At 40.5% G+C, this 24,092-nt stretch overlaps 1 protein-coding gene across 3 annotated transcripts in view; it reads right to left on the bottom strand.

Annotated features, from left to right (window-relative positions):
* The window catches only part of Fbxo11 (F-box protein 11), an 83,518-nt gene extending 60,504 nt beyond the window's left edge, over positions 1-23,014 (bottom strand). The window contains exon 1 of one of the 3 annotated variants that reach the window (XM_090336985.1): positions 22,888-23,014. The gene's annotated coding sequence lies outside the window, so the exon portion shown is untranslated. Of the gene's footprint in view, positions 1-11,139; positions 11,155-22,887 lie in introns of those variants that run through there. The other 2 variants (XM_090336984.1, XM_090336986.1) reach the window with 2 other exon arrangements.
* Between the last annotated feature and the right edge of the window lie 1,078 nt (positions 23,015-24,092).

Genomic DNA, 24,092 nt, shown 5'->3' with positions numbered 1-24,092 from the left:
TCCTTAGCTGGGTGTGGTAGCTCATGCCTGTAATGCTAGCTACTCAGGAGGCTGAAATATGAGAATTAAGGTTCAAAGCTAGCCCAAGCTAGCTAGAGAAATGAGAAGTGTGGCCTGGCTCAAGGGTAGTATGGTAGCGTTGAGCTGAAGAGCTCAAGGACTGTGCCCAGGTCAAGTTCAAGCCCCAAGACTCACCAAAATAAATAACACATCCTGTTTTGAAAACAAATCTGCAATATTTACCAATTTTTTTTTTTTTGGCCAGTCCTGGGCTTGAGCTCAGGGCTTAAGTACTGTCCTTGGGCTTTCTCAAGGCTAGAGTTCTACCACTTGAGCCTCAGCACCACTTTCAGCTTTTTTCTATGTATGTGGTACTGAAGAATTGAACCCAGGTCTTCGTGCATGCTAGGCAAGCACTCTATCACTAGGCAAGCACTCCATCACTAGGCCAAACTCCTGGACCAACATTTACCGAATTTTAAAACAAAATCCTCTCAAACTTATCCAAACATATACACTAAATGTGTTTATTTTGGTAGATCAATTATACTTCAATGAAGCTTCAAAAATGAAGAGAAATAAAAATATTCCTTTGACCCAGTTATCTACTTCTATGAATCTATTTACTGAAGCTGTAATATAAACATGTAAAGATGTTCGTGTAAGGTTGTTTGCTCCAGTTCTATAATAGCAAAATTAAAACCTAAGTATTAATCAGTAGACAAATTTAACAAATTGAGATACATTCCTATAATGGACATTACACAATTATACAAAAAAAGAGGTAACCTTACATATATAATACAGCATGCCCAGAATAGTAAGAAAAAAATTTAGAGTTATAAATTATTTCATAATGTGGTCTTTAGAGAGGTAATTATATAAAAATGCACCAACAAAAATCCAAGAATAAACACAAAAACACAATTACTTTTAGAGAGTATAAAGACAGAGAAAGATCTAAATACTTGATTTTCCCTGTTTATTTTCTGGCCAGTCCTGGGTTGTGAACTGGGGCTTGGGTGCTGTCCCTGAGCTTTTTTGCTCAAGGCTAGTACTCTACAACTTAAGCCAGCTTTTTCCGTGTATGTGGTACTGAGGAACTAAACCCAGGACTTCATACATGCTAGGCTAGCAGTCTCCCTCTAAGCCAGGTTCCCAGCCCCATTAATTATTTTTTTTTTATCCCCATACTGTTTTGTTCAGTAGGAATTTGGGGGCCGGGATATAGTTCTCAAAAGCAAGAGGGCTTATCTAAGTATACTCAAGATCCTGGGTTTAAGCCAGGCTCATGCCTGTAATCCTAGCTACTAAGGAGGCTGAGATCTGAGGATCACAGTTCAAAGCCAACCTGGGAATGGAAGTCTGTGAGACTCTTATCTCCAATTAACCACCAGAAAACTGGAAGTGGTCCTGTGGCTCAAAGTGGTTGAATGCTAGGCTTGAGCTGAACTGCTCATGCACAGGGCTCAGGTCCAGCATTCAAGCCCCATCACTGAACCCCCTCCCCCGCCCAAAAAATATCCTGGGTTTAATCCTCAGTATGGGGGAACTTTAAAAAAAATTTTTAAATGGCTTTGGATTTGTTTGTCCTTGTTAAGAAAAGGATATTTCTAATTTTTTAAAACTTAGTTCATTAATCAACTAGAATATATATTTATATTCTCTATATATATATAGTAAATACTATAGGGATTAACTTAATTTTTTCCAAATGAATAATCACCTGTATCAATATTATTTATTAGTACAGGAACCCTTGTCATTGATGTGACAATTATAAATGAATACTTGAATGTACAGTGGAAAGGAAGTCTGCTTTCTTTCCTCCTTCTACTATGTTAATCTATCAACAGTATGGTTTACTTTAAACAACATAATTTCTTTCCCCTAGCCAATTATAGTTAAAACAAGAGTCAAACTGTAGCTCAATAAAGTAGCACTTGCAGCTCAGTAAAGTAGTACTTGCTTCGCTTATTTAATCCCTCAGTGCTGTAATAATCACTACCAAATCAATTATCAATTAAAAAAATTAGGGCACACTTACCAGGTGCCAGTGATTCACATCTGTAAGATTCTTTACTTACGGCTGAAAATGGTTCAAAGCCAGCCCAGGCAGGAAAGTCTGTGAGACTCTTACCTCTAGTTAAGCACATTAAAAAAAATAATAATAACAATAAGGCCAGAAGGAGAGCTATGGCTCATGTGGTAGAAAAATAGCTTTGAGAAACCCAAAACTGAATTCAAGCCTGAGGACCAGGGAGAAAAAAATCAGGGCTCAAAATAATAAACTATAATTTTATTTGAACATTCCTATAAGTCACAGAATAAAATAAGCATTCCTTAAACATCTAATTTTTTGGTTAGTTCAACTGAGAAAAATGGAAATCAGATCAATAGGCTCAACAATTTACTATAATGAACAAGTAGAATAAAATTCTGAAGCAAAACCAAGTAACGCCTTATATCTGACTAAGAGTCAGGTTCTAAATCGTGTGTGTGTGTGTGTGTGTGTGTGTGTTGTGTTCAAACTCCAGTATTGTATATCTGTCTAGAGCTTGAACTCTAGGGTGCTGTCTCTTGGTTATTTTGTTCAAGAGTGGTGCACTTTTACCCATTCCTACCCATTCAAGCTACAGCTCACTTCTGGCTTCCTGATAGTAACCTGAGAGTCTCAGGGACCTTCCTATCCCTGCTGCTAGAGAACATAACCCTCAGACCTCAGCCTCCTGAACAGCTGGCGTGATAGGCACAATTTCCTCATACCTAGCTTGGGTCCTAAATCTTTTTTTTTTTGGGGGGGGGAGGGGCCTTGAACTCTGGGCCTGGTCGCTGTCCCTGAAGCTCTTCCGTTCAAGGCTACCATCCTACCTGTGGAGCCACAGCCCCACTTCCTATTTTCTAGTGGTTAATTAGGGATTCGAGTCTCATCGTCTTTAGTGTCTAGGCTGGCTTTGAACCTGGATCCTCAGATTTCCGCCTCCTGAGTAGCTACGATTATACATGTGAGCCACTGTGGCCTGGCTCCTGTGTCCTAAACCTTAACGTCACTTTGAACAAGAAGCCTTAAGAATTGAGAGTATGCTTTTTATCTATTTCAAGCATTCTTTAATTGTTTCTAATTCATCCCTCAAATAAAATATACTTAATACACATGTGGTAGTATAGATTATATATAAACATTATATACTATGTACAATATATATATATATATACACAATACAAATAATAAGTGTTTACCAGGTAGTTTTATACCAGTCTAAACTAATCTAAAACTTTGAATTCATTTTTTTCACTCTCTTTTTTTCTGGCTGGTCGTGGGACTTGACCTCTGGGCCTAAGCACTGTCCCTGAGCTCTTCAGCTCAAGGCTACCACCTTACCCTACTCCTTGAGGCACAGCACCACTTCCAGTCTTCTGGTGGTTAGTTGGATATAAGAGTCTCATGGACTCTGGTGCTCGCTTTGAACCTCGATCCTCAGATCTCAGCTTCCTGAGTAGCTAGGATTACAGGTGTGAGCCATTACACCTGGCTTTCACTCCTTTAAGCCATATAGAAAGGAAAATAAGTGAAATAAGTGAACACTACTTTCTTTTAAGAATTACTTCTGGGGTCAGGAGTGTAGCCTAGTGGTAGAGTGCTTCCTTAGCATTTGAGAAGCCCTGAGGAGTTCAATTCCTTGGTACCACATACACAGAAAAAGCTGGAAGTGTTGCTGTGGCTTAAGTGGTAGAGTGTTAGCCTTGAAAAAACTCATGGACAGTGCCCAGGCCCTGAGTTCAAGTCCCAGGACTGGCAAAAAAAAATTATTTCCAACCACATAAAAGATTACTCAATTTGTCTTTAGAATAATACTTTTTTTTTTTTTTTTTTTTTTTTGCCAGTCCTGGGCTTGAGCTCAGGGCCTGAGCACTGTCCTTGGACTCTGTCAAGACTAGAGCTCTACCACTTGAGCCTCAGCACCACTTCCGACTTTTTTCTATGTATGTGGTACTGAGGAATCAAACCCGGGCCTTCGTGCACACTAGGCAAACACTCTACCACTTGGCCAAACTATCAGCCCTAAAAAACAGTATTTTTAAGATGATAGTTTTGAGCTTGTGATATTCACCCTGTGCTAGTCTCTCAAAAGTGCTAAGACTAGAGACATATGATATTACACTCAGTTAAAAAGTAATCTTTAAACAATCTCCTAATTTTATATACCATTTTGCATTAGTACAGTATCATATGTTTGCACAGCTGCACACACACTCACACCTAAGTTCAAAATTTAACTATGACTAGATTATTCCTGCTTCTACTCTTGTTTTATTTATACACCTCTCAAAATTCACTTGTCTAAAAACAAGCCAGGCCTTGGTGGCTTACACCTGTTACAATCCTGGCTACTAGGAGGCTGAGATCAAAGGATTATGGTTCAAAGCCTTTTGGGCAGGAAAGTCTATAAGACTCTTATTTCCAATTAACCACCAGAAAGCCACATGTGAAGAAGCTGTGGCTCAAGTGGTAGAGTGCAAGCCTCTCGCACAAAAGCTCAGATAGTGCCCAGGCCCTGAGTTCAAGTTCCATGATGGGCAGACACACAAAAAAAAGATTAGTAAAACTAATTTTATTTTTTAAGTGATTGAACTAATATTTATCACCTATGAATATATTGAATATGCTCAATAATTTAAAGCAGTATTTGAGTCAAGAGAAGGAAGTCGTAGTGACAATCATTTTCTAAGTGTTTGCAAATGGTGAGAAATTTTTCATAGTGATAGCATTTCTACAATATTAATATTATTTTTTTGCAAGTCCTGGGGCTTGAACTCAGGGCCTGAGCACTGTCCTTGGGCTAGAGCTCTACCACATAAGCCACAGCACCACTTCTGGCTTTTTCTGTGTATGTGGTACCGAAGAATTGAATCTGGGACTTCATGCATGCATGCACTGTAACACTAGGCCAAACTCTCGGCCGGCAATGTAACTTTTATAAATCTCTTTCAACTGATACAACACCCAAAATGACTTCCATAAGAAAATGAAAGTTTTTTATTTAAATCTATGTTTCATGTTACTTCAGATACTAAGTCATTTCAGAGAAACAAATACATAATGATTTCTACTACCTAGACTCTACAATTGTCCACAAACCATATCAATAGTCTCTACTTTATTATTTTTTACAGTTGTGGGACTCAAATCCAGTGTCTCACACATTAGGTAAGTGTTCCATCACTGAGATATACATCCCCAATCCAACAGCCTCTGCTTTCCAACACAGCACAACGTATTTCACCTTATTTCAGTTTTCAGTATATTTTCTAATAGGAAAAAAAATCCCTATTTTTTTTTCTCGGCTTTGGTTTATAAGGATTCTGTGTAAGATGGTCAGACAACCAAGTGAGTATGAGATGAGTCAATTCAAAAATCTAATAGATTTCAGTTTTAAAAGCCTCTTCTTTTTTGTATTTTCTAAGTTATTTGCTCCCAAATACATTAGGTTCCATAACTAAAAATTCTTATAATACCTGGAAAAGAATTAAATTTTTTTAAAAAATGATGTCCAATATCCCTTAGCATCTATTTATATATCCTATAAACTGACTGACAGGTCTTCATTTCTTCAGAATTAAGCCCAATTTTATGAAAAGACAATATCCACCATGCAAAATGATCAGACAAGATAATTGTTCCTGGAGAAGAGCAAGCCACTTCTTTTTAACCATTCAGTTTGTTTACACACTAAATATCTAACAATAACATTCAATCACTCATTAAACAAAACACTACTTGTATGTACTATTATAATCTAATTAATGGGGAAAAAATGGTTTAATGCCAGCAATAATCTCTTCCTCGAGGGGCAGATTGTTGCTCATTTTCCAAATAGTAAATTTTGCTTTTAATAATGAACTTCCTGATCATTAATTCTATTCATTTTCTTTAAAAAATGATATATCCACTGATCTTAAAGGTATTGTGACTACAAATACTAAAAACTAATAAGCAGTTAAAACAAGCAATTCTGAAACATGTAGTGTTTAAGCTCTTATTCAAATTTAAATGACTTTTTAGGGATTGTTAGAAATTGAGCAGTATTGAGTTCAAATTGCTCTAGCTTCTGGCAATTGCATCCCACTTTTTCATTCTATGAAAACCAGTTTTATATAATTTATATAATGAATTCATGCAGTATTTGTTTTCTGTTACTGGCTTATTTTACTTAGCAAACTGATCTCAAGTTTCATCAATGTTATTGCATATTACAGAATTTCCTTTTCTTGCGGGTAGGAGGGGGGGAGCTGGAGTTTGGCCTAGTGGTACCGAGTGCTTGCCAGGCAAGCACATACATAGAAAAGGCCGGAAGTGATGCTGAGGCTCAAGAGTAGAGCTCCAGTCTTGAGAAAGCCCAAGGACAGTGCTCAGGCCCTGACTCAAGCCCAGGACTGGCAAAAAAACAAAAGAACAAACAGAATTTCCTTTTTTTTTTTTTAAAGGTTGAGTTCACTGTACATGTACAGGTTTTATTTATGAATTTAACTGTCAAGAGCGAGTGGATTCTTTTCCCACCACCATTACTGTAAATAGTTAACATGTTAACATGGGAGTGATGGTATTTCTCCAAGAAACAGATTTCAGTTCTTTTGGATAAATACCCTGAAGATGAGTTACAAGATAATACACTGAAATCTTCATTTTTTGTTTTAAGAAATGTCCATCTTGTTTTCTTCTTTTTTTGTCAGTTGGTTGTGGGGCTTGAACTCTGGGCCTGGATACTGTCCCTGAATTCTTCAGTTCAAGGCTAGCACTCTACCACTGGAGCAACAGTGCCACTTCCTGTTCTCTGGTAGTTAATTGGAAGTAAGAGTCCTCATTGGATTTTCATGCCTGGACTGGCTTTGCATCGCAATTCTCAGATTTCAGCCTCCTGTGTAGTAGGATTATAGGTGTAAGCCACTGGTGCCTGGCTTCCATTTTGTTTTGTACAGCACAGTTTGTACAGTTTTAAGTTCATGTCTAACTTTCTATTATCCTTTCCAAAAACCTGGGTCTTTTATTTTTAAAGAAGGGGGCAGCTCTGGGGATTGAACCCGGGCATGTGTTTGCTAGCAACGTCTTTTTTTCCACATCTGCTTGCTATTTGTATGTCCTCTTCAAAGAAATGTATATTCAATGTGGGTCAGAGGTGTGCCTACTGATAAGAGTGCTTGCCTAGCATGCAGGAAGCCCTGGGTTGGATTCCTAGGTACCACATACATAGAAAAGGCTAGAAGTGGTGTTGTGGCTTAAGTGGCAGACTGGTGGCCTTGGCAAAAGTGCTCAAGGACAGTGCCTAGGCTCTGAGTTCAAGCCGCACAACCGGCAAAAGAAAAGAAAAAAAGAGGGGAGCAAAGGGGGAAGGAGGGGGGAGAGGGAAATGTGCATTCAAGGCCTTTTAAAATAGGGTTATTAGTTTTCCTTTCATTATGGATATGGATCAAATTGTTTACAAATACTTTTATAGGTTGTCTTTCTGCTTTGTTGGTTATATCCTCTATTGTGCAGTTTTCAATGTGAAGTAGTCTCATCTATTTTTTACATGCTGTCATAGCCATGAAATTACTGCCAAGACCAATGTCACGAAGCTTTCCTCCAGTTTCCACATATAGTGTTTGAAAAATAAAGAAATCTAACAAGAATTACTTCATTTTTACCATAAGATACTACCAATGTATCACCAAAAATTTTAAATGCTTTCCCAAATCGAGTATACATCATCAACTTCATTGTGTTTGCTTACCCATGTCTCTAACTGGTATGTGAAACTTTTCTAGCTTCCTAAAGACAAGAGATTTAACTTTAACGATTCCTGGCCAAGCATATATCAAGCCCTGGGTTAGATTCCTTAGTACCACATACACAGAAAAAGCCAGAAGTGGTGCTATGGTTCAAGTGGTAGAACACTAAGCTTTGAGAAAGCCCAAGGATAGAGCCCAGGCTCTGAGTTCAAGCCTCAGGACTGGCAAAAACAACAACAACAAAAAAACCCCAAAACCAAAACAACAACAAAAAACCTGTTCTGCCTTCAGTTTCTAGACTTAAAGGCAAGATTTTTCTTTTCTATTTTTTTTTTTAAAGAATAATACCATGAAAATAACTGCAACTCTGTAGCATTCCCCTTACCTGGTACACATTACTTTTCAATTAGCACTTTTATGTGCTACAGTGTTTTTTCTGTTTGCTTGTTTTTGTGGGTCATGGGGCTTGAACTCTGGGCCTGAGCGCTGTCCCTGAGCATTTTAGCTCAAGGTTATCACCCTATTCCTGGAGCCACAGCCCCACTTCCCGTTTTCTAGTAGTTAGTTGGAGATGAGTCCCCTGTTCTTAAGCTCAGGCTGGCTTTGAACCATGATCCTCAGATCTCAGCCTCCTGAGTGGCTAGGATTACAGGTGCCTAGCTAAAAAATGCTACAGTTTCACTTAGTTGTTGGACTGAAACACCTTCTGAAGTTTGACACAATGGTAATTCAATAAATAGGGCAGAACATATTATCAGATAACAAGGGGTCATACCAAACCTAATAAAAAAATTAATCTGACAGCGCTCGAAAAGACTAGTTTTACATTCTAAGAATTAAGGTTACACATGAAAACTTCAGTTATACAAACACACACATACACACAAAACTGGAGATATTAAAACAGATGAAATCTGAATCTAAGTCTAAATCTATTAGTATATCTCCATCTTTGAACTACAAGTGCAAATGACTTAGGCTGAAAAATATAGGCTGGCTCAGGAAATAAAGTATCGATACAAGTGTCAATAGAAAATTTCTTTTTATTTGTTAAGCAAAAAAAAAAACTATCAAAAGCAGCAAATTAATGAAAACAGTATTGTTATATGCATATCACCTAAATCTTCAGACTGATTTAAATTCAGCTTAACTTCAAATTTCATAAAGGCAAAACTATGTATACATTGTAGCAACTAACAAATTCACAACTCCACACCCCTATACTAGCAACACAACAAACACACAAAGAATTGTGAAAGTGTCTCAGGAGGCCTGGGGTTTAGCCTAGTGCTAGAGTGCTTGCCTAACATAAACAAAGACCGGGGTTCCAATCCTCAGTACCACATACATAGAAAAAAGCTGAAGTGGTGCTGAGGCTCAAGTGGTAGAGTGCTAGACTTTTTCAAAGTCCCTGGCCAGTGCTCAGGCCATGAGCCCAAAGCCAGTCCCGGCACTACAGACCGTGAGACTCCTATTTCCAATAACCACTAGGAAACCGGAAGTGGCACTGTGGCTCCAGGGGTAGGGCAGTAGCCCTGAGCTAAAGAGCTCAGGGACAGGGCCTAGGTGCAGCCAGAGTCAAGCCTCACCACCAACAAAAAAGATAAATTAATTAAAAATAAACTTAAAAATAAAAAGAGATGGCCTTCTCTACCAAATTTTTATGGACAAAAAAGATCAACTGTTAGTACTGCTTGAAAAGCAGACTTGAAATAATGAAACCATCCTTTTGTATTTAAAGCTATGTATTATCAGTTTCAAAGCAAAGTACTTCTTTACAAACAGGCCTAGTGGTTAAAGTGCTTGCCTTGCATGCATGAAGACCTGGGTTCGATTCCTCGGTACCACATACATAGAAAAAAGCCGGAAGTGGTGCTGAGGTTCAAGTGGTAGAGCTCTAGCCTTGAGAAAGTCCAAGCCCAGGACTGGCAAGAAAATATATAAATAAATAAATAAAAAATAAAAACAGAGCCCTATGTTCTCTCCCCACCCCATCTCTCTATATTTCTCTATCTAAAATTATGTATACAGGTACAAATTCATATACACATGAACATGTAAGCATTTTAGGTTTAGCTTCCACATGAAACAATTGAGCTTTGCTTGTCTCATTCAACATGATGTCCTCCAGCTTCACCCATTTTTCTGCATATGACATTTTATTTTCATTTATGGCTATGTAATTCCACAGGGTATATATACTAATCTCTATCCATTCATGTTGTTGGAACCCAGCTTCCGTCTAAATACCTCCATCTTTGAAATACATGTATGAATGACTTGGGTAGAAAGGGTTTGAAAAAGATGAATAATTTTGAAGTACAATCCAACTGCATATGGAAATGATATAAAGACTCTCAATGAAAGCTATTGATCAAAAGGAGTGGGAGAAGGGGAAATAGGGAAACAAACTTTGGTAGGGGAGTACTAGTAAGAGGGAACTGGGCTAATAAGGATAAATGATGAATATGGTCTAAATAGATAGTGGCTTATATGAACTCCAAACAATGAAACCTGATGAAATTACTTTAGGAAGGGGGAAGAGATTAAGGAAGAGTGATAGAGGACATTGATTATAATACATTGCATATATACAGAGAAATCTCTTGTACAGCCAATGTTAATGAAAACAAAAAAAGGCAGACCTCCCGTTTTCACAGGTCTTTTATTTAATCAGGAGTATATCTTATATCTCTCAAAAACAAATACAGCGAATTAACAGTGGCTCACACTTGAAATCCTAGCTATGAGATCCAAGAATGATAGTCTGAAGCTACCTCAAGCAGCAAAGTCCATGAAACTCTTACTTCCAACTAACCACTAAAAAGCTGATAGTGGAGTTTCTGGCTAATGTGGTAGAGAGCCAGTAGAGTGAAAAAGCTAACGAACAGTGCCCAGGTCCTGTTAAAGCCCCAGTACTGGCGCACGTACATACATACATACATACATACATACATACATACATACACACACGCATGCATGCATATATACATGCACGCAAACCATAAATAAACAGGGGGTGTGGTCCAAGTGGTTGAGCACTTGCTTAATATGAATGAAGCCCTGAAAACCAAATTTTTTAGTTTTTGTTGTGCGTGTGTGTGTGTGTGTGTGTGTGTGTGTGTGTGTGTGTGTGTGTGTGTTTTAAAGAAAGGTACTGAAAATTGAACCAAAACCATTGAACTACATCCAACTTAAAAAAAAAAATATTTTTGAGACAGGGTCTTCAGTTGTCCAAGCTGATCTAAAACTTGCTTTTGGTCCTTGTGCTTCCAACTCCCTAGTAGTTGAGATAAGCAAACTTTGACATACTTGCAAACACTTTTTTATGTGAACTATTTTAGCATGTAAGCTAGTCAGAGCAGCACACACCTACTGTTCCAGGTACTTTCAGGAGCTTGGATTGCTTCAGTCCAGAAGTTCAGAGACAGCCTCTCAAAAGAAGTCCAGGGGTCAGAGGGTGGTGGTGGCAGTGAGAAGAATCAAAAACATGTTTGTAATAACATCACACTTCAGCATATTCTAATACTAAATGTGGCTATCTGTTAATATGAAAATGGAGAACATGCTGGTCTACTCCCATTGTTTTTGTTCTTTTTTGTAGATTAACTGGTAGGGCCAAGATTGAACTGATAGAGAAAACAAAGCAGGTATACTAAGAAATTAAAAACAAAATAAATGTACTATACTAATGTTTGAAGTAATTTCATCCTTTCCTGTCAATCGCTTTATTTAGTTTATTTAGGTGGGTCGTGGGGCTTGAACTCTGGGCCTGGGAGCTATCCCTGAGCTCTTCAGCTCAAGGCCACCACTCTACCACTTGAGCAACAGCTCCACTTCCAGTTTTCTGATGGTTAACTGGAGATAAGAGTCTCTGGGACTTTTGTGCCCAAACTGGCTTTGACCTGAGATCCTTAGATCTCAGTTTCCTGAGTAGCTAGGATTACAGGCGTGAGCCACCAGCACCCCATTCTACAACTTATTAAGAGGAGAGATCACACTCATGTCTTAAAACTCTGTATTTTGTGTATCTGGTAAAGCAAATGGAAGTTCTATCTTTGTGAAAATGTAAGCAATACTGTATACTCAGATATAAAACTCATAAGCAAGTACTTATCAAAGATGATACATGTAAGAATATTTACATCAGCACTACTGTTGACACTCAAACACAAACCAATTTTATGTTTATGTCTATGTTCATCAATTGAAGAATATAATATTAATCAGCATAAAAAATCAACAGAGTGTAAAGGAAGCACAGAAACGGGATGGAGAAAGTGTAAAAAAAATGCAATGCAAGTACTCACTGGACACTATGCTGAAAATGAATTATATAACTTGTGGGTGGAGGATGGGAGGGGAAAACAGAGTACAAAAGAAGGTAGAACACTGTCCAAAAAGAAATGTACATTTTGCCTAATGTAACCATATCCCTCTGTTTATCACCTTCACATAACAATTTTTTAAAATTTGTTTAAACTAATGCTACAAGCAACTACATGAATGAAGTTCACAAACAAATTTTACAGGAAAGAAGCCAGTCACCAAGGAATACATTGGATGACTATTAATGACAACTTATCCAAGTAATATTTAGATGGTAAGCATGGGAGTAGTAACTGATAGGACCCTCAAGGAAGACTTCTAGGATGTTGGTAGTATTTCAATTCTTACTCTAAGTATCACTGGTTATATAACCACGTCCACTTTGTGAAGTGCCATCAAGCTGCATACCATTTGTGCACTTACTATAATTACAGGCTTAATTTTAAAAGATTAATATAATATTTTTGTAATTTAATTACACAGTTACGCTATGTATGGCCTTTATTATGGGAAGGAAGGATAAAAAGATTTATCCAATCTACATCAACACTGCTAATTCAAATGACCCATACAGTACCTCTCTTACCAGTTCCAATTCTAATTTTCTCTCCATCCCTGTTTTCAACCCCAAAGTAAGTCATGTGGAAAAAAGAAAAGGAGGAAGGCCAGTTAAGGAAACTGCAAGAATAAAGTAGAGGTAGAAAATCAGTTATTAGGGTTGGGAGTTTGGACTAGTGGTCAAGACCTGGGTTCAATTCCAGGTCTGAGTGCTGAGGCTCAAGTGGTACCATATATACAGAAAAAGCCAGAAATAATGTTGTGGCTCATGTGGTAGAGCACTAGCCTTGAGAAAGCCTAAGGAAAGTACACAGGCCCTGAATTCAAGGGCCAGGACTTCCCCACCCCGACACACAAAAAAAGAAAATCAGTTATTAGAATCATAATTAGAAAATCAGTTCTATAATGTTATGTGGCTTTCCTCCTAAGTATGTACCTCTAAAGAAGCACACCTACCCAATCAAGTTTTTCCAAATCGCCTTTTCACCTATCTGGGCCTAAAGTACCAAAATTTGGGAAGTAGTCATCAGCATTCTGAGTAGCAAGGATTATAGACATAAGCCACCAACACTTGGCTTCTATTCACTTTTAATTCTTAAAAATCTGATTTTTTTCTTCTCCAAAATATAAAACTATGTGGAAAGAAACAATCAATAGTGATATGTCACCAATCCTGTCTGTAATAAAACATAGCAAGACTGGGCCAGAGAGTTTGGCCTAGTGGTAGAGTGTTTGCCTAACACGCACGAAGACCTGGGTTAGAGTCCTTGGTATCACATACATAGAAAAAAAAGCAGGAAGTAGTGCTGAGGCTCAAGTGGTAGAGCTCTAGCCTTGAGAAAGCCCAACGACAGTGCTCAGGCCCTGAGCTGGCAAAAAAAAAAAATAGCAAGTGAAAAATAATGATCTTTCTCTACTCCAGCTCCCAAGTGCTAGATTCTTACAAAGCCACATGTTCTTATTTGTATGTGCACTATGTATGTAAGATACAAAATCAATGCTTAGGTATAGAAAAAATATTAAATGCTGAACACTAGGCAAGAAAGCATTTGAATCCAAGTCAAGTAGACAAAACAAACTAATCTTAATTTAATAATTATTTTATTATGCTTTAACCCATGGGTTGAACCCATATAGTGGTCAGTCAAGTCCATGCTAAAGAAAAACCTTTATCCACTTTTTTTTTTTTTTGGCCAGTCTTAGTCTCAGGGCCTAAGCACTGTCCTTGGGCTTTCTCATAGCTAGAGCTCTACCACTTGAGCCACAGCACCACTTCCAGCTTTTTTTTTTTCTACGTATGTGGTACCAAAGAATCGAACCCAGGTCTTCGTGCATATTAGGTAAACACTCTACCACTAGGCCAAACTCCTGGTCAGGAAAAACCTTTAAAAAGGATTTTACCACAACTCAGAGCTCAGCCAACTGGAAAAAGTGTCATTGCTTATTAGGAGAAAACAGTGAAATTAAGATTACCATTATGACTCGAAAAATAATTTAAAGCACGAATTCTTATTTCCACTCCAAGTAATTTTTAGGTTGAGAAAACAGAAAAGTAGGCATTCTTTTCATTTATAACACACACACACACACACACACACACACACACGAATGGGCACTTTTTATTTCCTTGTAAGATATAGAATTATTACTTTGGCTTTTCATGTTTAGTCACCAAACAGGAAAAAAAGTTTTTAAAACTTCTCCACTCTTTTGAACATAATTTCACAATGTCCAAATGGGGAGACTAAGCAATAATCATACAGAACTTTTTGTAGATGTTTTAAAATGAAAACAAATGCAACTAATATATTAATTTTCAAAGTAAAATATATTTCAATACTTGCCTTAAACTAAAATTATGTAAAGGAAGTTAGTTTCATTTCTCTATTTTTTAAAGATTAAAATTAAGCAGCTACCTTCTGTTAGCTAAACATTAAAAAAGAAACAAAAACACCAAGTTACTCATGAAACAAACTCAAAAACTCTGACAAGAAAAGAACTGTCCACAAACAAGTCAAAATTGCTATTAAAGTCTAATACTATTTTACTCACACTTTCCCCCTCCTGCACTAGAGTATTTAAAATGATCTAACATTCTTTATTCAGACCTTATGAGTAATTCAGGGGAAATCTACTCTTCTTTGTATGGTAAGTGCTTAGTGATCTCATTAACACGCAGGAAAAATATATCCTGGTCAATCAATGTATTCTTTTCTTGAGACAGATCTACAATAATCAAGTTATTTGAAAAAGGTAAAACCAAAGGACTCAACAAACAGTGGCATTAAATTAACATATCCTTCTCAACTGCAGTTTAAGATAGTATTTCACCATTACTCTCTAATACTGATCTGTGTGATTTAGAAGAATGCAATTCAAACCAGGCCCTCACTTATAAGTGGCTTATACTTATAATCCTAGCTACTCAGGAAGCTGAGATTTGAGGATCGTGATATGAAGTTAAACCCAAGTAGAATTATCTCCAATTAACAAGAAGATCCAGAATGGAGGTATGGAAAAAGTTGGAGCATGAGCTTAAGGCCCTAAGTTTAAAAAAAAAAAAAGTTTTTGGAAAAAGAAATCAACATTAAGAGTTACTTAGTAAAAAGTAAACAATGCTTCAGGTGCTGTGAGTTTGGCCTACTGGTAGAGTACTTGCTTTGTACGCACAAAGACCCAGGTACGATTCCCTGGTACCACATACATAGGAAAAAGCTGGAAGTGGCGCTGTGGCTCAACTAGTAGAGCTCTAGCCTTGAGAAAGCCAAGGTTAGTGCTCAGGCCCTGAGTATAAGCCCCAGGATGGCAAAACCAAACAATGCTTCAGAGGTTAAGTGGGAAGACAGATACAAAAAATAAGGGTATCTTATTAGGAACAGAAAGATGAGACTGCACACTGATACTTAGTATCACAGATGGTTATTTTCAATGTTAAGATACTTCAGGGAAGGGAAAGCTGATAAAATACAATTGTTCCTGAATATCTATGGGTTCCATCATATCCCTATAGTCAACCAACTGAAAATATTTAGGTGGGAAAGTTGTGTCTTGTGTCTGGAATGAAAAGCTACCATAAACAACCTTTATCTGTTATTCTTCCCCTAAAAAGACAGTAGAACAACCATTTACATTGTATTTACATTATAGTAGGTAATTTAAGTCATTTTGAGATAATTTACAGAATTTGGGAGGATATGTATAGGCTATATACAAATTCTCTACCATGTCATTTTTTTTTTTATGTGTGGGTAATGGGCCTTGAACTTGGCCTGGGCGATGTCCCTGAGCTCTTCACTCTTCAGCTCAAGGCTTTCGCGCTACCCTTGAGCCAAGCTCCACATTCTGGTTTTCTAGAGGTTAACTGGAGATAAGAGTCTCAGGTCCTTTTGTGCCCTGGCTGGCTTTGAACCTTGATCCTCAGATCTCAGCCTCCTGATTAGCTAGGATTTCAGGTGTGAGCTACCACACCTGGCTACCAAGTCACTGAGACTTGAACGTATACAGATTTTGGTATGGAGATCTTGAGTATCCTAGAACCAGATCCCCTGATTCTGAGTAACAACTGTACTTACTAACCTTGAATTCTGCCAAATCTATGTGAGAAGACTGGGGGAAGGGAGTCCTTACTAACAGGTTAGAATCTATGGTAGTTGTTTTTGTCTTATATGGCTAATTCCAAGCTAGATAGTGGTCTTTCCTTGGGTTTGTCAGAATTTTAAAGAAAGAAAAATAATACAGGGGATAATCTTGAGGCTTCACTACAAAAATTTTAACACTGATACTACTCCATTTGTATTCCTTACCAAGCTGTTTTGAATTTGTGATACTCCTGCCTTAGCCTCCTGAATGCCGAGATTACAGGCTTTTTCTCAATTTCTAAGCTATGAGAAAGCAGGCTGTGTTGGGGGGTGGGGGGAATGAAAGGGAGGATGGTAGTTTGACCTAGTGGTAGAGTGCTTGCATAGCCTTGAGCTGAAGAACGTGGAGACGGTACCCAGGCCCACTACCAAAAAAAAGGGGCAAAGGGTTGACATTTTTCTCATATTCTCCCACAGGATTTACTATGAAGGTAAAGGCACCAGATGGGAGAGTACTGCCCCAGAGCACTTGATTTCTCAAATAGGAAGTATCGTGTTTCTTGTCCAAAATTCCACTATTAAAGGCTGCAGTTCTATGAGCAAAATGAAAACCTGAAGGGAGAACCATTACATAAAAAGTGTATGTAAGGCTGGGAATTTGGCTTAGTGGTAGAGTGCTTGCCTAGCATGCACGAAGACTCGGGTTTGATTCCTCAGAACCACATAGAGAAAAGAAAAAACTGGAAGTGGTAGTTGGCTCAAGGGTAGAGCTCTAGCCTTGAGGAAAAAAATCCAAGAACACTACTGGGGCCCTGTGTTCAAGCCCCACAAATGGCAAAAAAAAAAAAAAAAGCACACATGACTACAACACCATATTGGTTTAATTTCATAGATGAGTTTTCTATCTTGTTTCCACCCCCTCCCTTCTTTTTTGGTGGTACTAGTATTAAGCCTGGCATTTAAGGACACGCTCTACCAGTTAAACCATATCACAGCCCCACTTGCTTTTATGGAGAAGTCATATTAAGGTTTTCAACTTTGCCTTTGAGGTTCTCAGGAAGGTACTGTGCTGTTTGAGCCATTACCTTCAGCCCTTTTTGCTCTAGTTATTTTGAAAGTCTCCATTTTGGCCCAGGGTGGAGTAGGGGATGCCTGAAATACCATCATACCCAGCTTTATCTGTTGAGATGGGGGTTCACAGATCCTTTTGTTCTGGCTGATGGGAAACTTCACATAATAGTCCTCGTCTACTTTACAGAGTAGCAGGCATTATAGGTGTGTGCTACCCTGCCCAGCCTCCACAGGCAGGATTTTTGCAAGTATGAGACTAGAGAGGCTTAAGCTTTACACAACAAAATTACTTTCAACTATAAATTTATAGCAAGATGTATTAACATAAGGTACAGGTATTTAATTACATTGTAACTATCTTATAGTTACATTTTTAGCACTTCAAATAGTCCTGTAATTTTCTAGTACCCAGAAAAAAATCACACCTACCTTCAAAAACATCCACAGAAATATCATTTGTGGATGCGTAAGTGCACAACTATAATGACCACTGCCCCTTAGTTTTCTGTGGAAGGAGAACATTTTAACATTTGAGCCATACATGTGGGGTTTTTTATTTTTCTTTTTGTGCCACTCTCTAGGCATGAAACTCTGGTCCTTAAGATTTTTTTGCACAAAGCTCGAGATTTACTACTTGAGCTATACCTCTATTTCTCCCTTTCTGGTGGTTAGAGATGAGAGTCTTATGGACTTTGCTACCCAGGCTGGCTTCAAACAGATTCCCCAAATTTCAGTACTCCCAAGTACCTAGACGACAGGCATGAGCCACACGCACCCAGCCTCTATTTCTGGTGACTAAATGAATGTAAGAGTCTCATAGATCTTCCATTCTGGGATGGCTTTGAATCACAATCTCCCAATCTCAGCCTCCCAAGTAGCTAGGATTACAGATGTGAGCCACCAACAGCACCTGGCTTTAATTGGGGGGAGATATGGGGGGGTCATTATGTAATATCTCATTAAGCGGAACTGATTAGCCTAACTCATACAATCCTCCTGCTTCTACTTCCTATGTCAAGCTAAACAGAAATTAATTTTAACAAATAAAACAAGTTAGAGTATACATACAATGCTTCTGAAAATTTCCAAGTTCCCCCCATATTTCTACAAAAGAAATACAAAAGATTTCAAGGATAAATAAATTTGGCAGAACAGGGTAAAAAGCTAAATCCTTTAAACATATAAAACAGGGGCCAGGAGTGTGGCCTAGTGGTAGAGTGTTCGTCTAGCATGCACAAAGCCCTGGGTTCAATTTCCCCAGGAACACATACTCAGAAAAATCCAGAAGTGGTGCTGTGGCTCAACTGGCAGTGTTATAGCCTTGAGCAAAAAGTATCTAAGGAAAATGCCCAGGTCCTGAGTTGAAGCCCCATGACTGGCAAAAAAAAAAAAAAAAAAAAAAAATATATATATATATGTATATAATATATAAATAAATATAACATATATACAAATAACAAAAAAGGAAATGAAACTCCTATCTAAAAACATTTATACTCTCATGTTTATTGCATACTATTCACAACAGTCTGGAAACAATCTAATTGTCTATAACTGATTAATAGGTAAAAACATGGCATACACTTATGTATATATCGTACACACATATACAATTATTCAGCCAGGAAAAAAGGGGTGAAATCCTGTCATTAAAAAAAAAAAGTTAACAGTAACAATATGGGTAGAACAGACTTCATTATCTTCAGCCAAACACAAAAAGACAATACCACATGGGCTTGTTCATGTATGCAACCTAAAAAAGTTGTTGATCTCAAGGAAGTGCAGTGTAGAATTGTCATTATTAGAGATTAAAGAGAGTTGAAGGATGGAGAAAACATAGCTTCTTGTTAGAAAAGAAAAATAAACTTTGGTTTTCTACTACTCACTGAGGTGACTACAATAATGTTCTATGTGTTTCAAAGAAAAGCTAGAAAAAAGAATATTGAATATTTTCATCACAAAGAAATGGTAACTGATAAATGTGAGAAGATATGCTCATTTGAAAAGTTCATAATGTGCACACATACAATTTACATACTGAAATAGTACCTTTTAAGTATGTGATAATTTGTCAACTAAAAAATATAAAATATACAAACAAAACAAATTATAAAAAAATCCAACATATACTTTCAGTTTTATCAAAACATGAAATGAGTTATCAAAAATTTGATTATATGGAACAAAAATTATTTTGTATGAGCCTAAAAGTAACATGTGAAACTTAAGATAACTGAAAGCTAATGATCAGTATTCAGTCTAAAGACAGTGGACCACGTCAGATAATATGGTTAAAGACAACATCCCATAAAATGCCCAGACCGATCTTTCCCAATGTGATATGGAAGAATTCCAATGGATGGCTTCTTTTGAGAGAAGCCTATCTTATTCTTAAAAGACTGTTTCTAGCAGGCACCAGTGCTACTCAAGAGACTGAGATCTGAGAATCACAGTGCAAAGATAGTCAGGGCAGAAAAGTACCTGGGAAATTCAGATCCTTTACCACTCAAAAACCACAAGTGGCAAAGTGGCTCAAAGTGGAAGATTGCTGGCCTTGAGCAAAAGAGCTCAAGGACAGCATCTAGGCCCCTGAGTTCAAGCCCTACAAAACAACAACAAAAAAGGCAGTTTCCTTTCTTCAAATGCTGACCAGTACATTTAAGAGAAAATATATGTGTGTGTAAATATTTGTACATGTACATATAGAACACACATATGTATCATGTATATATACTTGGTAGAACTGACAGTTTTTATGCAATTAAATTGTGCATGTGAAGCAGCTAAAAACCAGCTGGACAGAAATTTTGTTTGAAAAAAGTGTAACTAAATAGCCAGTTATTATAAAGTCTAAAGTGCAGCTTCATTTTAACTATGTGAATATATATAAAGTAAACTAAATTTTGTACAAACAGTAACTCTCTTTAGTTCCCTACCTGGAAAGCTGTCTGATCCACTATTATGTAACTCTACCCAAGACTAATGCAAGAATTACAAATTCATCAAGAGTCAGAAAAAGGCCAGAAAAGAAAGCTAGCCAACAGCAAATACTTGCTAGCTTTGGTTCCTTAATTAGCTTATGACAATTATTAAATCCTACACATTCTCAAATATCAATAATAAAAACTTCTCCAAACTAGAAAGTGATTTTCTTTCTTTCATGTAAGCTTTAAGAACATTTTAGCTAACTTATTAGTATGTGAACTGTATATTTTAAATATATAATCAAAACAAGAGTTTTTCAAAGAATTATGTCTTTATACAGGCAGGCAAAACCTTAACTGCTTTTCTCTTTAACTCATCTTGGTGTTTTAGTTATTCTGAGGGCGTTTATTTGCCCTCTGAAAGACACATACAATTTTTCCTGAAGGCATCAGTAAGTTTTTTCCCCCACTATACCAACATGAGTCTCCAGAATAGTTTCTACTCACCGCAGCAAAGCAATAATTCTAGTGTGGTTTCATTTACTATTGGTTAGGTACATCCTGAATTTCTAATTCATGAATTGACAAATTGTCAATTTTTAAACATCAATAAAAGGAAAACTGACACTCTAATATGTAAATAATAACCACCACTACATTAATAAGTAGAAATTGTCTTTGGTAGGTAGAAATTATGAACGAAGAAAAATGTCCCAAGAATAACTTGGCGAGGTTTGAAATTACATGCAAATCATGATATGGAGATGTAGAATAAACACTTAAAAAACACAATGGAAGTAAATTAAGTTTTGCTGACATATTTTGATGCTTTGCTAATATTATCAAATTATTACATCTTCAAAAAGCTTCCTGTAACTACAGGATTCTTAATGTTAAACTCTATCATTTCAAAAATTTACTTCATTGTTTTCTAAAAATAATGCAAGCTTTCCTATGGAGCCAATTCTTAAGATCTAAATATTACTTGTATGGACTACCAGAGGAACTCTGACATATATGTGTAAAAAGAAGTGATAAGACTACAGATTTTTAATTTATAAAAAAAAAGGTGAGCACATCAAAGAATCAAAAACATATTTACCAATTATGTTGCACAAGACCTCTAACTGGCTTGAAACATTACCTTCTTTCAAGTTAGCAAACTGCTTTCTCACACTATCTGAACAGTGACCAATGCAAAGCTATTAAAACTATTTTTCAGATTACGATCTTCTTTACTTGTTAAAGGTTTTGATTAGCTACAACAATGTAACAGTTCTTCAGGTTAGAAGGCATAATCTAAAAAATACATTTAATCTCAGTCCTCTTAACCAAAGGAGGTGTGACAACCAAGGCATGTTAAAATTAACCTAAAACATGCGAAAATGTCTCCTAACACTTCTCCTTAAAACAACCACCACGCAGAAAAATACGGCACTGACCTCCACCACCTCAACAGAAAGCAGCTAATCAAGAGAAGTTGTGTTGGAAGATGAACGTGCAACCCCCCCCCGACACACACACACACACACACACACATACACATTTCACAAACATCTCCAAGTAACTGTATCACGCGAGGAGAACTGAGCATTATTTTCGTGAAAGCAGGAATCCAACCCCGGGGAGCCTCAGCCCTCAGACAATGGTGGTTACCAGACAGCGCTGCACGGTTGGGTCCAAATGACACATTTCACTAGGCCTTGGTCACAACACACGCGCGTGCACACGCGCGCACAGACACAGACACACTCTCCACCCCCGGGGCCAGGGCCGGGAGAGGGGTGTCCGGACCCCGGCGGGCGGCGGAGGGGGGCACCGCGGGCGGAGGGGACGGCAGGGGAGGGGGGTGCCGCCCGAGCGGAAGGGTAACTGCACTGCACACGAGGGAGGGGGCTGGAAATGGCCGATGGATTCGATATTTATTTAAAGGTCTCGATTTAACGGGCCCTTCCCAGGGGTTCTGTAACTGTAGGCGAACTGCGCAGCAAACATCGTGGGGCCGCCAAAGAGGAGTCGCGGCTCCCCCTACCCCGTGACCGGAGGGGGGAGGCGGGGGAACTTGTTCCCCCCCCCCCCCCCGGCCAACACCACCGACCCCTCGAACCCCTCTCCCTCTCCGGCACGGGAGAGGAGGCTACCCGGGGAGACGGGGGGATAAAACAAGTTCCCCAGCCCACCCCACCACCCCCAGCCGTTCCCCCCTCCACACACACACACACCTACCCGGAGAAACCGGGGGGAGCCCAGACCCGGGGAGGCGGCAGAAAAAGGAGAACTCCCACCTTTCCCCCGCCCTCCCCCTCCCCAGCCGCCAACAGACTCCCGCGGGGTGCGCGAGCCAGCCGGGAAGCCCCGGGAAGGGGCGGGGGGTGGAGGGTGCCGAGCCCCCGAAACCAAACAAAGCGCGGCCTGAACCTAGAGCCCGAGCGAGTCGGGAAGCCGCGGCTTTTCCTGCCGGCCGGGCCGGGCCCCGTCCGGGTCCCCGGGGCTGACACTGCGGCACCTCGGGACCCGCCTCCGCCCGGCCTTTGCGTCTCCCATCCCCGGGGCGCGCAGGCCGCCCCCACCCGCCCGCCCTCCCGCCCGGCCTCCCCGCCCGCAGCGCCCCGGCGGGGCCGGGCGCCCGAGCACGGCGGGTGGGAGCGCGGCGGCCTTACCCCGCTCGCCGGCGTTGTTCCGCTCCTGAGGCAGCGGCGGAGGCGGCGGTGGCGGCGGTGGCGGCTGCTGCTGGGGCTGCTGCTGCTGCGGCGGCGGCGGGGGCTGCTGCTGCGGCGGCGGCGGGGGCTGCTGTTGGGGTGGCTGCGGCGGCGGCTGCTGCGGGGGCTGCTGCTGCTGCTGCTGCTGCACCGGGCGCGGCCGCGACACTCGCCTGGGTCTCCGGTTGGCGGCTCGGACGGAGTTCATTTGCCGGGCTGAGGTGGCGGCGTTGGCGGAGGGACACACACAGTCTCACGCGCACACGCGCGGCGATCGCCGGGGCCGGAGAGCCGGGAGGGGAGGGGGGAGGAAGGAGAGGGGCGCCGGGGGAGAGAAGGGAGCGGGAAGGGGAGACGGAGCGGGACCCCGAGTCCGGGGGAAAGGCCGGGGAGACCCGCGGAGCCCGAGCGAGGTCGGCCGGGCGGGCCCTGGCGCACGGGGAAGGCCGAGGCCGCCGGGCGGGGCGGCCGCGAGGGACGGAGACAGAAAGACGGGCGCAGCGAGAGAAAGAAAGAAAGGGCGTCCGCCCGCTCGGGGCTCCCCCGGCGAGGCGCGGCGGCGGCGGCGGCGGCGGCCGAGGAGACAGACCCGGGTCCCGCCGGCTCCCGAGCGGCGTCTCCGGCGGCGGGGGGAGTAGGCGGGCGGGCGGGCGAGGGAGCAGAGAGGGAGAGCAGGGAGGGAGGGAGCGGGGGGCGCCCGGCTCTCTTTTCTCCCTCTTCCTCCCCCCCCACACCCCCTGAAAGAGATTTCTGCGAGGAATTTTTTCTCTTTCTTCGGCCTCTTCTCTCTCCTCCCCCTCCCTCCCTTCTCTCCTCGGCGAAGGGGAAATGGGTGTAAAGGGAGGAGATAGAGGGAAAAAGAGGCGTCGTCGTTCCTCCTCCTTAAAGGAGCCTTTCCTCCTCCTCCTCCTCCTCAGCCCGGTCGCCCTCGCCGCTGCTGCTGCCGCTGCTGCTGCTGCTGCTCCGTGGCAGGAGGAGCCATTGACACCGCCGGAGCCTCGGCTCTCGCCCAGTCGGTCCCTCCCCGCCGCGGGGCTGGCCAGGGGCGCGGGGGAGGGCCGCGGGGCGGGGGGGGGGAGGGGTGGGTGGGCGGGGAGTACGGAGGCGGGGATTCCGGGTCCGGTGGCCAATGGGAAGCGCCCATACAACCTCCGGGCCAATGGCAC

Source organism: Megascapheus bottae, chromosome 7, assembly GCF_031878675.1.
Source record: "Megascapheus bottae isolate mThoBot1 chromosome 7, mThoBot2.hap1, whole genome shotgun sequence".
Classification (NCBI taxonomy): domain Eukaryota; kingdom Metazoa; phylum Chordata; class Mammalia; order Rodentia; family Geomyidae; genus Megascapheus; species Megascapheus bottae.
Note: the sequence above shows the minus strand (reverse complement) of the source record. Positions and strands in the feature narration are given on the sequence as shown.